A 13322-nucleotide genomic window follows, 5' to 3' on the forward strand; every position below is an offset into this window, starting at 1 on the left:
CAACTCGATAGTCACCCTCCATTAATTATAACTCTTGCCTTCTCCGTGTACTGCTTATAACATTTTATATTATCTCACTTATACCATGTAAAATAATAGCATTTACAAGAACAGTTATAACATCGCAAATCAAATCTTTTTTGAGAACAAGGTTGTGGCTTGGGGAGGAGGGATCACATGCACCCCTCCTTTATTTAAAAAGAAGAACCCAGGGAATGGGGTCCTTGGGGCCACTAGAGGCTAGGGGAGGGGGAGCCATGTGTACCCCTTCCCATTTTTAAAGACAAAAGGCTCTAAGGGATGGGGTCCCCATGGCCAACAATGGCTTGGGGAGGGGAGCACGTGACCTCTTCCCACCTGAGGGAGCCCATGGCAGAGGGATTGGCTGCCCACGGGGAGTTGGATGTACGCCGCGCATGGTGTCTGCTTTCTTGCCTGAGAGGGATTCGACAAACCCCTCGCACAGGCAAAGGCTGTGCACGGCAGGGTGTTCACTTGTTCATAAGGTAATAAAATATTACTGTACATTAAAAAACCCTAGAAATTCATTGATAAAAACAAAGGTTAAAGTGATGTTATAGTTAGGTGAAAGTTTAATTGCCAACATAACATTTTAAACAAAAAAAACACTGACATTTACCAGTTATATAAATCACGCCCTAAGGTAACTATTACTCGTGCCCTCTCCATGCACTGCTGATTACCTCCCATATTATATTGCTCATAAAATGTCCTATGTCATCATTGATAACATCACTGCAACATCTGAAATTACATCTTTAATGTCAAGGCTGTGCAGGGTGGGGGCGCGAGTTATAATGACCTTAGGGCATGAGTAATAGCTACTGGAGATAACTATAATGGGCGAATTTCAGTGTTTTTTCAGTTTAAAACTTTATGTTGCCCCCATAGGTTTAACAAACCTTTTTTATAAGACAGGGGACTGAATCCCTGAGTCGAAAAATGGCTGCCGCCACATCTTTGTAAATGGGGTGGCAGCCAATGAGATCTTATCTTAAGATCTGTCTGCTCTGCGGATCCTCTGTGGCACAAAATATCTATTTTATTTAACCTTTATTTCTCGAAAACTTCTGAACAGAATTACAGCAAATCACAAAAGCATGCTTTCTGGACCAAGATCTTGCTCTCTGTCAAATGTGGTGTAATCCCACTCAGCCATTTTGGCTACAGCCATTTCCAATTTTCCATTGGAAAAATGAATGAGGAAAATGCACTTTGGGACACATCCATCCCTTTTTCTCAGGCCCCACTTTCACCCCTAAACATTCCAGGAAGGAACTGAGGTGCATGAGACTTTTTTGTGGAATTGTTTTATGAATATTTGTCAAAGGGTGCCAAAGATATAAGCAAAATATATATATATATATCATCTTTAAACAAAACAAGGGATAAATATGTTCTGGTTACAGCGGTCTAGTGGTTGGTGCTTTCTTAAACTAGTGATAAACTCAGTAATAATCTGGAGGAACTGATTACAGTTTTTGCTCTCTCTCCTCTCTACTATTGACTGCACCGTGAATCGGAGAAGATCTCAATTTGGCTCTGCAGATGGTGTATGAGGTGATGTTTCACAGGCAAATGTAAATACTTGAGTTGGTAGCCAATGCACATGAAAATAAGCAGTGCTTTAAAATGAAATGGTGTCTTCAGATTCATAATGTCACGAGAAACAATGCTAGGGTCAACAGATGGTGCATCTCTCCCAGGAGTATTAAAAACACAATGAAATACCACAGATGAAATAAAACATAAAATATACCAGAAACCTAGAATCTGCGACATTTTAAGAGGTCTAAAAGAATGTGTCACAATCCTCCAAACAGTGTCACCTGTGTCAAAAGAGGGCCACATGTCGAATACATCCATGTCATCAGGGTTCCAGACACTGAATCTTTAGTAATAGTTGAAATGAATTTAACACAAACCCTCAATTTCACCCCCAGCTGAAAGGACGGATTCCGGTCCAAGATTCTTCATCCATTTGACCCACAAATATACAACCATGCACCTACCTGCAAGAGATTGTAGAGTTTATCAACCCAGCTGCTATATATAAGCTGCCAGTGCTTATAGTTTAACTACTCAGCTGTTGCATTCCCAACAAACCCCTCTATCCCATTTTCAACTATTCCACTCCCTGAGGGCAGTGTGTGACGTAATTAATTTACATGCTACTGGGCTGGGAAGGACGCTACAACGGGCGACGAGATAGGAAATACGTAAACCCTGCAACCCAATGAGTTGAGATTGCTCTCCCAGAGAGTCTGCCGCTGTCCAACAAATTGCTTGTGTGTCCCATGTGCACCTCACTAGAAGTGAAAACTCGACGGTCAGCATATGTGGAGTCAATAAGCGACTGCAGTCAGTACAAAACATGTGAAGACAGTGAAGGCCCCACGAAAAGTTAAATTTATCGTTCGTAAGAAAATTGCTGCAACAACCAAGATAAGAAGTGCGACTCCACAACTCAACACCGAGCCATCATTGATACAGTATGGTAACACTAAAGACAGCAACCACCAGGTACAGAAAGCGCAACAAGCGGTGACAGCCAAATGCATGAGAACGCTGTGAGGGGAATCAGATAAATGCAAAGGGAGGCTAAAGGTGGAGAAAACCAGGCACAATGCAGAAGGTTGAGAGTGGTGAAGAACAAGAGCAAGAGACAAAACCGCTACTCACCGCCATAGAGGAAGATGGTGCCTCACCACCTCCAGTTGGGTACGATGGTCCAAGCACTAGTCAGCAGGCTGATGCTCGCAGCAGTGACACCGGGCCAAAAGAGGCTGTAAGTCAAGTGCGGCCCAAACACCATATACTCATGGCAGCAGCTGCGGAAAACAGCACAATGTATGATGGTGCTGTTTTCTTGAAATCGCTGTCTTCATTTGATACTTTCAAAAACAGAATCTTGGCGCTTGATGGACTGTTTGGATTGAAACATTTGACAATATCATCGATGCACTAGAAATAACTGATGACAAAAAGATCATCAAATGTCTTAAGAAATTAACATGAGAAGGAGTGAAGGAAGTGATAAAGAAGATACAGCAGGTGGACAGACTCTCTTACCAGGATGTCAAGGTGGCACTGAATGTCAAGATCAATCCGATGCAGAACGTCAACTATGAAAGGTACATCTTCAGTCAGGAGAGACAACGAGATGGTGAAACAATGGATTCATTTATTGAAAGACTTGAAATGCTCATCAAACACTGTAAGTTCAACTAAATGAATGATGAAGCCATTCGTCTCAGAGTTTTAGATGGTTGCCTGCCTGGTTTCTTCAGATGCCGAATGATGAGAGAAATGCTTAGTCTGAAGCATGTGCTCATGGCGTCCGGAGCTTAAGAACGTGCTGACACAAGCCACTGACATGGATGTCAGAGGAGCCAAGAGTGAATAGGTGTTGATTATGAAAAGTCAGAAAAAACACAAGGTAGAAGGCTGCAAAGTGCTGTCTCTGAAGAAGAAGATGTGTTTTCGATGTGGATTTTCCTTTCCACATAAAGGTAAATGTCCAGCCATTGGGCATATATATATATAAAGTCTGTGGTAAAAAAAAACATTTTGTAACAGTCTGCAAAGCAAGAGAACTAAAGAGTGCGTAACGTTGTGAAGACAAAATGGCTGCCAGTGCATCAAGTTGTGAAGACAAAACGGCTGCCAGAAGGTTCCAGAAGCATTCTAGTCGAGTCCACCGAAGCAAACGGCTACATCAGTTAAGGTAAGTAAAAACTCGTCAAAAGGTTCTTCGACGTCACTGTTGAACAACAGTTAATACAATGAGTGTTCAATGTCGAAGCTGACTACTGAAAGATGTGCGCATATAAGTCTGATTTCTTGCAAGAAAGAATACAGGTGAGAAAAGAATTGACAAGTGAAACAACAACATTCATTTTGGCCTTTTCCCAAAATAAAATTGAAGGTTAAAGGCTGCTATATACCGTTTATTAGAATGAGTTTACTCGCAACCTGAGAAAGCAAGCCTAAGTGGTGTGTGGACTTGCGAACACTTTCATGTGTTTCTATATGGGAAACATTTTACACTTGTTACTGATAACCAAGCATTGCTTACTATCTTTGACAATCCAAAGGCCAAGATGCTCCCTCGCATTGAGAGGTAGGGGCTGAGACTGCAAGTGTATGACTACAGCATTGTGCACAGGCCAGGAAAAGATCAAAACTCTGCGGACTACTTTGCTCCAGTGCCCATGCCTTGCCAGGGTGCCACTTCCAAATTGGGTATGGTGTACATTAAATTTATTGTGAGATCCAGCATTCCTGCAGCCGTGTGTTAAGCAAATAAGTGCTGCTACTAATGCAGACAGGATATTGCTCATCCTCAAAGACATTATTATGCATCAGTCGTAGAGAACACATTTTTGACCTTTTGATAACGACAGTGAATATCAGAAATTCAAGAATGTGCATGATGAACTGTCCGTTACACAAGAAGAGATTATCTTGTGAGAGTCGAGAATTGCCATTCCTGAAAGTCTACAACAGCAAGTCATTGAAGTGGCACATGAGGGACATCGCGGAATTGTCGCCACCAAGCGAGCAATCTAAGACCGTGTTTGATTCCCTCATCTTGTTGAGCGAGTTGAGAGAGAGTTCAAGGGATGGCATTTGTGTAACTGTTTATTTTCTAAAACAACGTAGTATCCTTTGAACATGTCAAATCTTCCAAGACACGTCTGGGAAAAAATTGTAGTTGACTTCTTTGGACCCCTTGAAAATAGCCATTACCTCATGGTACTTGTAGATGAGTATTCACAGTTTCCTCTTCTGGTAGACCTCTCGTAAATCACTCATGATAAAGTAATCTAAAGACTAGAAGGCATATTTACAACCTGGGGTATTCCGTCCATTTTAAAATCTGACAATGGCTCAACTTTCAATGGCTGGGATTTCAAAGACTTTCTTGCTCATTTGAATATCAAGCATCAGAAAAGCACACCTTTATGGCCACAGACTAATGGTGTTGTTGAACATTATATGAGCACTCTTAAGAAGGCTGTGTAGGAAGGTGGATATTTGACTATGGTTACCCCCAACTTTTTGCCTAGTGTCTAGCTGGTTTTTCGACTTAGTTGGCCTGAGATCCTGCCATTCAGGGTCTCAGGCTGTCTGCTCTCTCTTTAAAATGGACTCCATGTACCCTAGGTACATACCCAATTGGTAAGGATCACCTTATTGGACCCTGTACAGTGTACCCTAGCTACCCAGCGCATAGGTGTACCCTAGGCCTCCCAGGGGCTGCAGCATGTATTATGCCACCCCTGGTCTGGCCTTCCAATCAGACACAACTGGCTGATCACTCAGCTGGGGCAAGGTCGTGTAATCACCCCTTGCTTAGATATAGTATACCTATATCTACCCTTATATATAGACACATGTGTACCTATCAGCCACTCCTATGGCAGGCCTTAACAATCCTGGAGGCAGAGTGCTTGGTAACATGTGAGATGGTGCTCTAGCATGAGCTGAGCCTGTCTGCAGCTTTCGGAACCATGTCCTTATAGCTGTTCTATGATATAGCCTACCATATACTCTTAAAGTGCCTTATAATCTTAAACGGTTATGGTAACTATGGTTTGGCTTTATCAAAACATGTCGTGTAAGGTGTCTAACACTTTGGAATAGTACCCCCATACCATTTCTGGTGATGAGGATATTATTCCTCCCTTCTAGAGGCAGAGACATGTTAAAATCCTACTTTGCTGTCTAACTCTCACCAAAGCCTCAGCATCACAAAATGGATGCTGCTGCCACAGACACGAGTCTGACCTCCTGCTGCTGGGAGTCCTCCCAGCCAGGGAGGCCTGGACAATAGGTTTCCTGCTTGGGGAGGTGCTAGCACCTCCCCAGACAGACTTTAGTGTATTGGGGCAGGGAGGGCTGAAAGGAATGAGACATGCCTGGGGCACACAAGGTGCTCCATGCATAGTCCAGTTCAAACCGGTGCTGGGGCACTCCAGCCCCAGCTCTGGTGTGAAACTGGACAAAGGGAAGGGGGTGTAACCACCCCCCTCCCAGGTCCCACCCATAAGGCGTGACCTAGCAGGCAACCCAGCCCCCCAGATTAGTATAAGTGTGGGAGCTGGGCCTCAGGAGATTAGATTATCCTGAACCTGCATCTTGAACAGAAACTCTGGACCTTCGACATTCAACGAAAGAAGAAGACTGAAGAATCTCCCTTGTAGCCAAGGAGTGGCTACCCTGTGCAAACAGGCACCATCAAGAGACTTACCCTTTGCTTTGCTGAAGTTCTACGAGGGACCGACTGCAGAGCCCGACCAGAGCCTTGACTTCCAGACTTCTCCGACCCTGATCCACATCCACAGCCGAGCTGAGATCCGTGGAGGCGACGAGAGACGTGGGACCGGCTACCTGGGAAAAGTGGCGAGTATCTTCCAGCGCAGCTTCTGAGGCACCCTCGAAGTTGTGCACCGGGGATTGAGAAGCCCCAACCCCAAGCACCATCTGCACTGAAGATCAGCCCCTCACACTCCACGAGTCCTGCGTGGGGCCCTTCTGCATTTTCCTGCTTGCCGTGTCTGTCCGGTTGCTTGCCTGTTGGCTAGCGGCCTTTATGACGACACACATTTGAAATTCCGCTGCTGGTTTGGCTCCTCCAGACTGGCTCTTGCTCCTCTGCAAAAGAGAAGCACCCCAGACCTTCCCGGTCTGCAACAGAAGCAAGTCCTCCTTTCTTCGTGGGTTCCGCTTGCCAAGGCTTGGTGAGTCCTAGTTCGACTTCGACGACACCGACAGCAAGAGCCTTCGTGGGACAGCTCGCCTCCTGGTCCTGGTCATCCTCGATGTCTCCTGGTACCCGTGGCTGCTGCGACAAGCTTCACCTTTCACCTGCAATCTTCACGACATCGCCTAGTTCCTTCCTGGTTCCACATGGTCACTGGCTAGTGACCCAGACTCTGTCCCTTCTGCTTGCAGGTATCCTTCCTTCTTGATCCCGGCCTTGGGATCCACCGGACACTCTGCACTGACTGCCTGTCAGCATCTTTCCTTCAGGCATCCATAGGAGTCCACGACGAAACCCGACGCAAGTTCACACCTATGCACCCGCAGCCCGTGGGCTAGGTAACTTGGGTACTCCGGTGCTCATCAGGGTATTGACTATCCTAGTGTCTAAGTTTCAAGTCTCGACTTCCTAGTTACTCCAGAAGTGTCCTAAATCTTAATAATTCTAAACTGTACTATTGCTATCGATTATACACATTACGCGTGAGTGTTTCCACTCTGCACCTGAATCCCGTGGGCCTCCCACTTCCTAACTGTTGCTAGTGTAGTGTAGCCCCAGCGATTCATTAGGCCTAGGCCTATTCCATTTCCATGACAGTGGTCCTTATACCACTTCTTTAGTATATGGTTTGCGTGGCCCCTAGGGCCTAACTGTATTACTTACCTGTGTGACTTAATGTATGCTTGAATAAGACTGTGTTGCACTTACCTCCAATCTCATAAAGAGTGCTGAGGGTTTGACTAGAATAAATACACTTTATTTTATATATATATCTGTTGTGGTGTCCTTTCATTTGGTATTCAAGGGATTATATATGGTATCACAGCTGGCTTCACATGCCATTCAGAGTTTAGCCTAAGACTGCTCTTGTCCATGCTACCACTAGGATAGCTGGTCTATAAAGATGACTTTACAACCAATCACCATAAGGGTTGTTTGGACTGATACAAGGTGTACACTAGAATTAGTGACATCATATATCAGGCCAACTTCTCACATTGGTGAGCAGCGGTTGGGATCTGAGCTTGCTGTTGTAATACCATTGTAATCTTGAGATACCAAATTGAAAGATCACATAAGATATTGTTTAGGTACATATAACATAGTTTAAAATACTTAAGTCCTACTGGACTTAGTTGTTGTAGGTTGAAGGGCCTAGCACACCCTGACTACAACTACTAGTAAGGTTTAGTAGATACAAATAGTGTAGGTAGGTGCACACACCACACCCTCACTAGAATCATGTCCCTGAATGGAGATCACACCTCAGGAGAGGAGAATCCTAGACAGATTCCCTCTAGATATGATGCATTCACTTTCCAGGAGATGAGACAACTGTGTACCTCCAGGAGATTAAAACAGGGTTCCAACCCTACCCTTAGACAGCTAGTGGAGCTTATGGAAACCTATGATGCTGAAAGAGCTGCCAAGTATGGTGCCACAGCTGTAGATAAGGGCCTCCCCTCCACAGAAGAGACCCCTGACTTAACTGATACAGATGAGGCAGAAGAGACTTCAGAAGAAGAGGGAGGTAGCAAGACCCCAGTCAGAAGACTTAGTCAGGCTAACTTAAGCTTGCATGGGAGCTTGCATGGGAGCTTCCCTTGCAGGCCCCCAAGTAATCTTAAAAAGAGAGATAGGAGGGGTAGATCTCCCTCAGGGGACTCTCTCCACTCCTATCACTCAAGAAGCTCCAATGCTTCATCCCACAGGGGGATGACTTCCCCCCAGAGGAGAGAGCATGAGGCCAGAATGAAGGAAGCCAATCTAAGGATTGAAAGGGAAGAACTTGCCCTTGCCAAAGAGAAGCTTGCTCTGGCCAGAGAGCAAAAATTGTGTGGGTCAGAACCCACTGGTGGCAGCAACATTCCTAGAGATTGGGATAGGTCTTATGACCATAGAAACCTAAGCAAGATAGTCCCCCCATATCAGAATGGGGATGACATCCACAAGTGGATGACTGCTTTGGAGAGGGCCTGCAAAGTACAGCAGGTACCCCAGAGTCAGTGGGCAGCTATCTTGTGGCTCTCCTTTTCTGACAAAGGTAGAGACAATCTCCTCACAGTTAGTGATGAGGATGCTAACAATTACAAAGTCCTGAAGAGTGCTCTGATAGATGGGTTTGGCTTAACCACTGAGCAATATAGGTTGTTGTTCGGAGACACCCAGAAGACACAGACACAGGACTGGTCTGATTTTGTGGATTGTGCCACTAAGGCTTTGGAGGGTTGGTTAACTGGCAGCAAGGTGCAGTACTATACAGGATTGTACAACTTGATTATGAGGGAGCAGATCCTTAGTAATTGTCAGAACCAGCTTCTCCATCAACACCTGGTAGACTCAGATTTGACCTCTCCCCAAGAATTGGGAAAGAGGGCAGATAAATGGGTCAGGACCAGGATTAGGCCTAAAAATCAGGGTGGTGACCAAAAGGAAGATACCACCAAGCCTCAAGAGAAGGGTGGGGATAAAACAAAAGAGAACTCTTCCTCAGGGCCCCAAAACTCCCCACAGGGTGGAGGGTCCCAAGCTCCCTCCTCTACCACAGTTAAAAAGCCTTACTGCCATGAATGTAAAATTCCTGGGCATTGGAAAACTGACAGCAGTTGCCCAAAGGCTAAAAACAAAACTGTTCCTCCAATTACTACTGTCACACCACCTATTACTGTCAGCAGTAATCCCCCAGGTGGTGGGAGTGCCCCCAGAAATTTGGTTGGGTTTTCATGGGGACCACAGGGGGACCCTGGCTTAGCCAATTCCCCTACAGCAGCTACTCTTGTCTGTGATGGTGGCATGGGGTTTGCCAACTTCACTGCCTGTCCCAACACTTTGGGTAGGTACAGACAGGAGCCCTACATCAATGGTAGAAAAGCTGAGGCCTACAGAGACACTGGAGCTAGCATCACTATGGTGGCCCATAGGCTAGTTCCCTCAGAGCAGCTTTTGCCTGGTTTCTCATACCAGGTAACTAACATTGATGGCAAACAGAACAGTCATCCCATGGCAGAGGTATGTCTCAGCTGGGGAGGTGACACTGGCCCTAAAAGGGTGGCAGTGTCCCCAACCTTGCCTGTAGACTGCTTACTGGGGAATGACTTAGAACTCTCAGCTTGGGCTGGAGTTGAACAAGACACCCATTCTAAAATGGTAGGCCTTTCACAAAAGGGTAGTGGGGTTGTGCCAACCACAACCCCTGTCCAAGTAGATTTCCTTCCTGAAAAGGTTGGAAGGGCAGTGGTAGCCACAGCCCAGGCTAAGACAGACTTCCCTGTAGAGATTGGCAGAGCTGTGACAGTCACAGCTCAAACCCAAACTGAGTGCCTCCCTGAAAAGGTTGGCAAGGCTGTAATGGTCTCAGCCCATACTCAGACTGACATAGGTGTAGTGAAGCCTGAAACTATGGATCACTCCACACAAACAGAGAGTAGTGGGGAGGAAGAAAAGTCTCCCTCTCCCCAGACATTAGGAAAACGTCAGCCTCCTCAGGGATCTGACCTCACCCCTTGTGAAGGAACTGCCCCAGAGGTAGCCAGGCCTGGCCTGGCAGAGCCTCTGATGTCAGTGGCCCCTTCCAAGGTGGGACCCAGTCTGGTGCAGGTAGCCTGCCTCTCTCTACCCTGCCTCAGTCAGCCCAGGGCTGCAGAGGTCAGGGAGGCCAGTGGACCCCAAGAGGGCCCCTGTCCACAATAACCCCCCCATCAAAAGAATGAGGATTGCCTGGCTAGTAGCCCTAGCCAGGTGATGGTTAAACACATTCCTGAGGGATCTCCTTTACAGGTAGTTAGGGACCTCCCCCAGAGGGATTCTGTTGGGCACAGGCAAACATGGGACCTTAGGGCCCCAAGCCTGACCTGTCCCTCCAGTAAGCCCACAAAAGGGACCCAGCCTCCAGCTTTAGGTAGCCAGAGGCTGACCCTGAGAGCACAGTGCAACTCAGTTAAAGAAAAAAGGCATCCATGGTGGAGGATGATTGGAGGAAGCTGAGGCCTCACTTTGAGGACCCTCACTTCAGTACTCCATCTCAACACCAGCCTTTTACTTTGCAAAGACACACCAAAGGTAGAGATTCCCTATGGTGGAGACCCTATGATACTTTTAGAGTGAGGGATTGCTTAGTGGACCATGAGACAGGGGGTAACCATGCCAGTGCTGGTTCTTCCTTATATGGCCACTTAGGCAATATAGGCTTACCTGGTCAAGGACAGCCTTATCTCCCTTCGTTTGGGGGGGGTTGTGTAGGAAGGTGGATATCTGACTATGGTTACCCCCAACTTTTTGCCTAGTGTCTAGCTGGTTTTTCGACTTAGTTGGCCTGAGATCCTGCCATTCAGGGTCTCAGGCTGTCTGCTCTCTCTTTAAAATGGACTCCATGTACCCTAGGTACATACCCAATTGGTAAGGATCACCTTATTGGACCCTGTACAGTGTACCCTAGCTACCCAGGGCATAGGTGTACCCTAGGCCTCCCGGGGGCTGCAGCATGTATTATGCCACCCCTGGTCTGGCCTTCCAATCAGACACAACTGGCTGATCACTCAGCCGGGGCAAGGTTGTGTAATCACCCCTTGCTTAGATATAGTATACCTATATCTACCCTTATGTATAGACACATGTATACCTATCAGCCACTCCTATGGCAGGCCTTAACAATCCTGGAGGCAGAGTGCTTGGTAACATGGGAGATGGTGCTCTAGCATGAGCCTGTCTGCAGCTTTCAGAACCATGTCCGTATAGCTGTTCTATGATATAGCCTACCATATACTCTTAAAGTGCCTTATAATCTTAAACGGTTATGGTAACTATGGTTTGGCTTTATCAAAACATGTCGTGTAAGGTTTCTAACACTTTGGAATAGTACCCCCATACCATTTCTGGTGATGAGGATATTATTCCTCCCTTCTAGAGGGAGAGACATGTTAAAATCCTACTTTGCTGTCTAACTCTCACCAAAGCCTCAGCATCACAAAATGGATGCTGCTGCCACAGACACGAGTCTGACCTCCTGCTGCTGGGAGTCCTCCCAGCCAGGGAGGCCTGGACAATAGGTTTCCTGCTTGGGGAGGTGCTAGCACCTCCCCAGACAGACTTTAGTGTATTGGGGCAGGGAGGGCTGAAAGGAATGAGATATGCCTGGGGCACACAAGGTGCTCCATGCATAGTCCACTTCAAACCGGTGCTGGGGCACTCCAGCCCCAGCTCTGGCGCGAAACTGGACATAGGGAAGGGGGTGTAACCACCCCCCTCCCAGGTCCCACCCATAAGGCGTGACCTAGCAGGCAACCCAGCCCCCCAAATTAGTATAAGTATGGTAGCTGGGCCTCAGGAGATTAGATTATCCTGAACCTGCATCTTGAACAGAAACTCTGGACCTTCGACATTCAACGGAAGAAGAAGACTGAAGAATCTCCCTTGTAGCCAAGGAGTGGCTACCCTGTGCAAACAGGCACCATCAAGAGACTTACCCTTTGCTTTGCTGAAGTTCTACGAGGGACCGACTGCAGAGCCCGACCAGAGCCTTGACTTCCAGACTTCTCCGACCCTGATCCACATCCACAGCCGAGCTGAGATCCGTGGAGGCGACGAGAGACGTGGAACCGGCTACCTGGGAAAAGTGGCGAGTATCTTCCAGCGCAGCTTCTGAGGCACCCTCGAAGTTGTGCACCGGGGATTGAGAAGCCCCAACCCCAAGCACCATCTGCACCAAAGATCAGCCCCTCCACGAGTCCTGCGTGGGGCCCTTATGCATTTTCCTGCTTGCCGCGTCTGTCCGGTTGCTTGCCCGTTGGCTAGCGGCCTTTGTGACGACACACCTTTGAATTTCCGCTGCTGGTTTGGCTCCTCCAGACTGGCTCTTGCTCCTCTGCAAAAGAGAAGCACCCCAGACCTTCCCGGTCTGCAACAGAAGCAAGTCCTCCTTTCTTCGTGGGTTCCGCTTGCCAAGGCTTGGTGAGTCCTAGAACGACTTCGACGCCGCCGACAGCAGGAGCCTTCGTGGAACAGCTCGCCTCCAGATCCTGGTCATCCTCGACGTCTCCTGGTACCCGTGGCTGCTGCGACAAGCTTCACCTTTCACCTGCAATCTTCACGACATCGCCTGGTTCCTTCCTGGTTCCACGTGGTCACTGCCTAGTGACCCAGACTCTGTCCCTTCTGCTTGCAGGTATCCTTCCTTCTTGATCCCGGCCTTGGGATCCACCGGACACTCTGCACTGACTGCCTGTCAGCATCTTTCCTTCAGGCATCCATAGGAGTCCACGACGAAACCCGACGCAAGTTCACACCTATGCACCCGCGGCCCGTGGGCTAGGTAACTTGGGTACTCCGGTGCTCATCAGGGTATTGACTATCCTAGTGTCTAAGTTTCAAGTCTCGACTTCCTAGTTACTCCAGAAGTGTCCTAAATCTTAATAATTCTAAACTGTACTATTTCTATCGATTATACGCATTACGCGTGAGTGTTTCCACTCTGCACCTGAATCCCGTGGGCCTTCCACTTCCTAACTGTTGCTAGTGTAGTGTAGCCCCAGCGATT

This window comes from Triturus cristatus, chromosome 2_1 (genome assembly GCF_964204655.1).
Source record: "Triturus cristatus chromosome 2_1, aTriCri1.1, whole genome shotgun sequence".
NCBI classification, from domain to species: domain Eukaryota; kingdom Metazoa; phylum Chordata; class Amphibia; order Caudata; family Salamandridae; genus Triturus; species Triturus cristatus.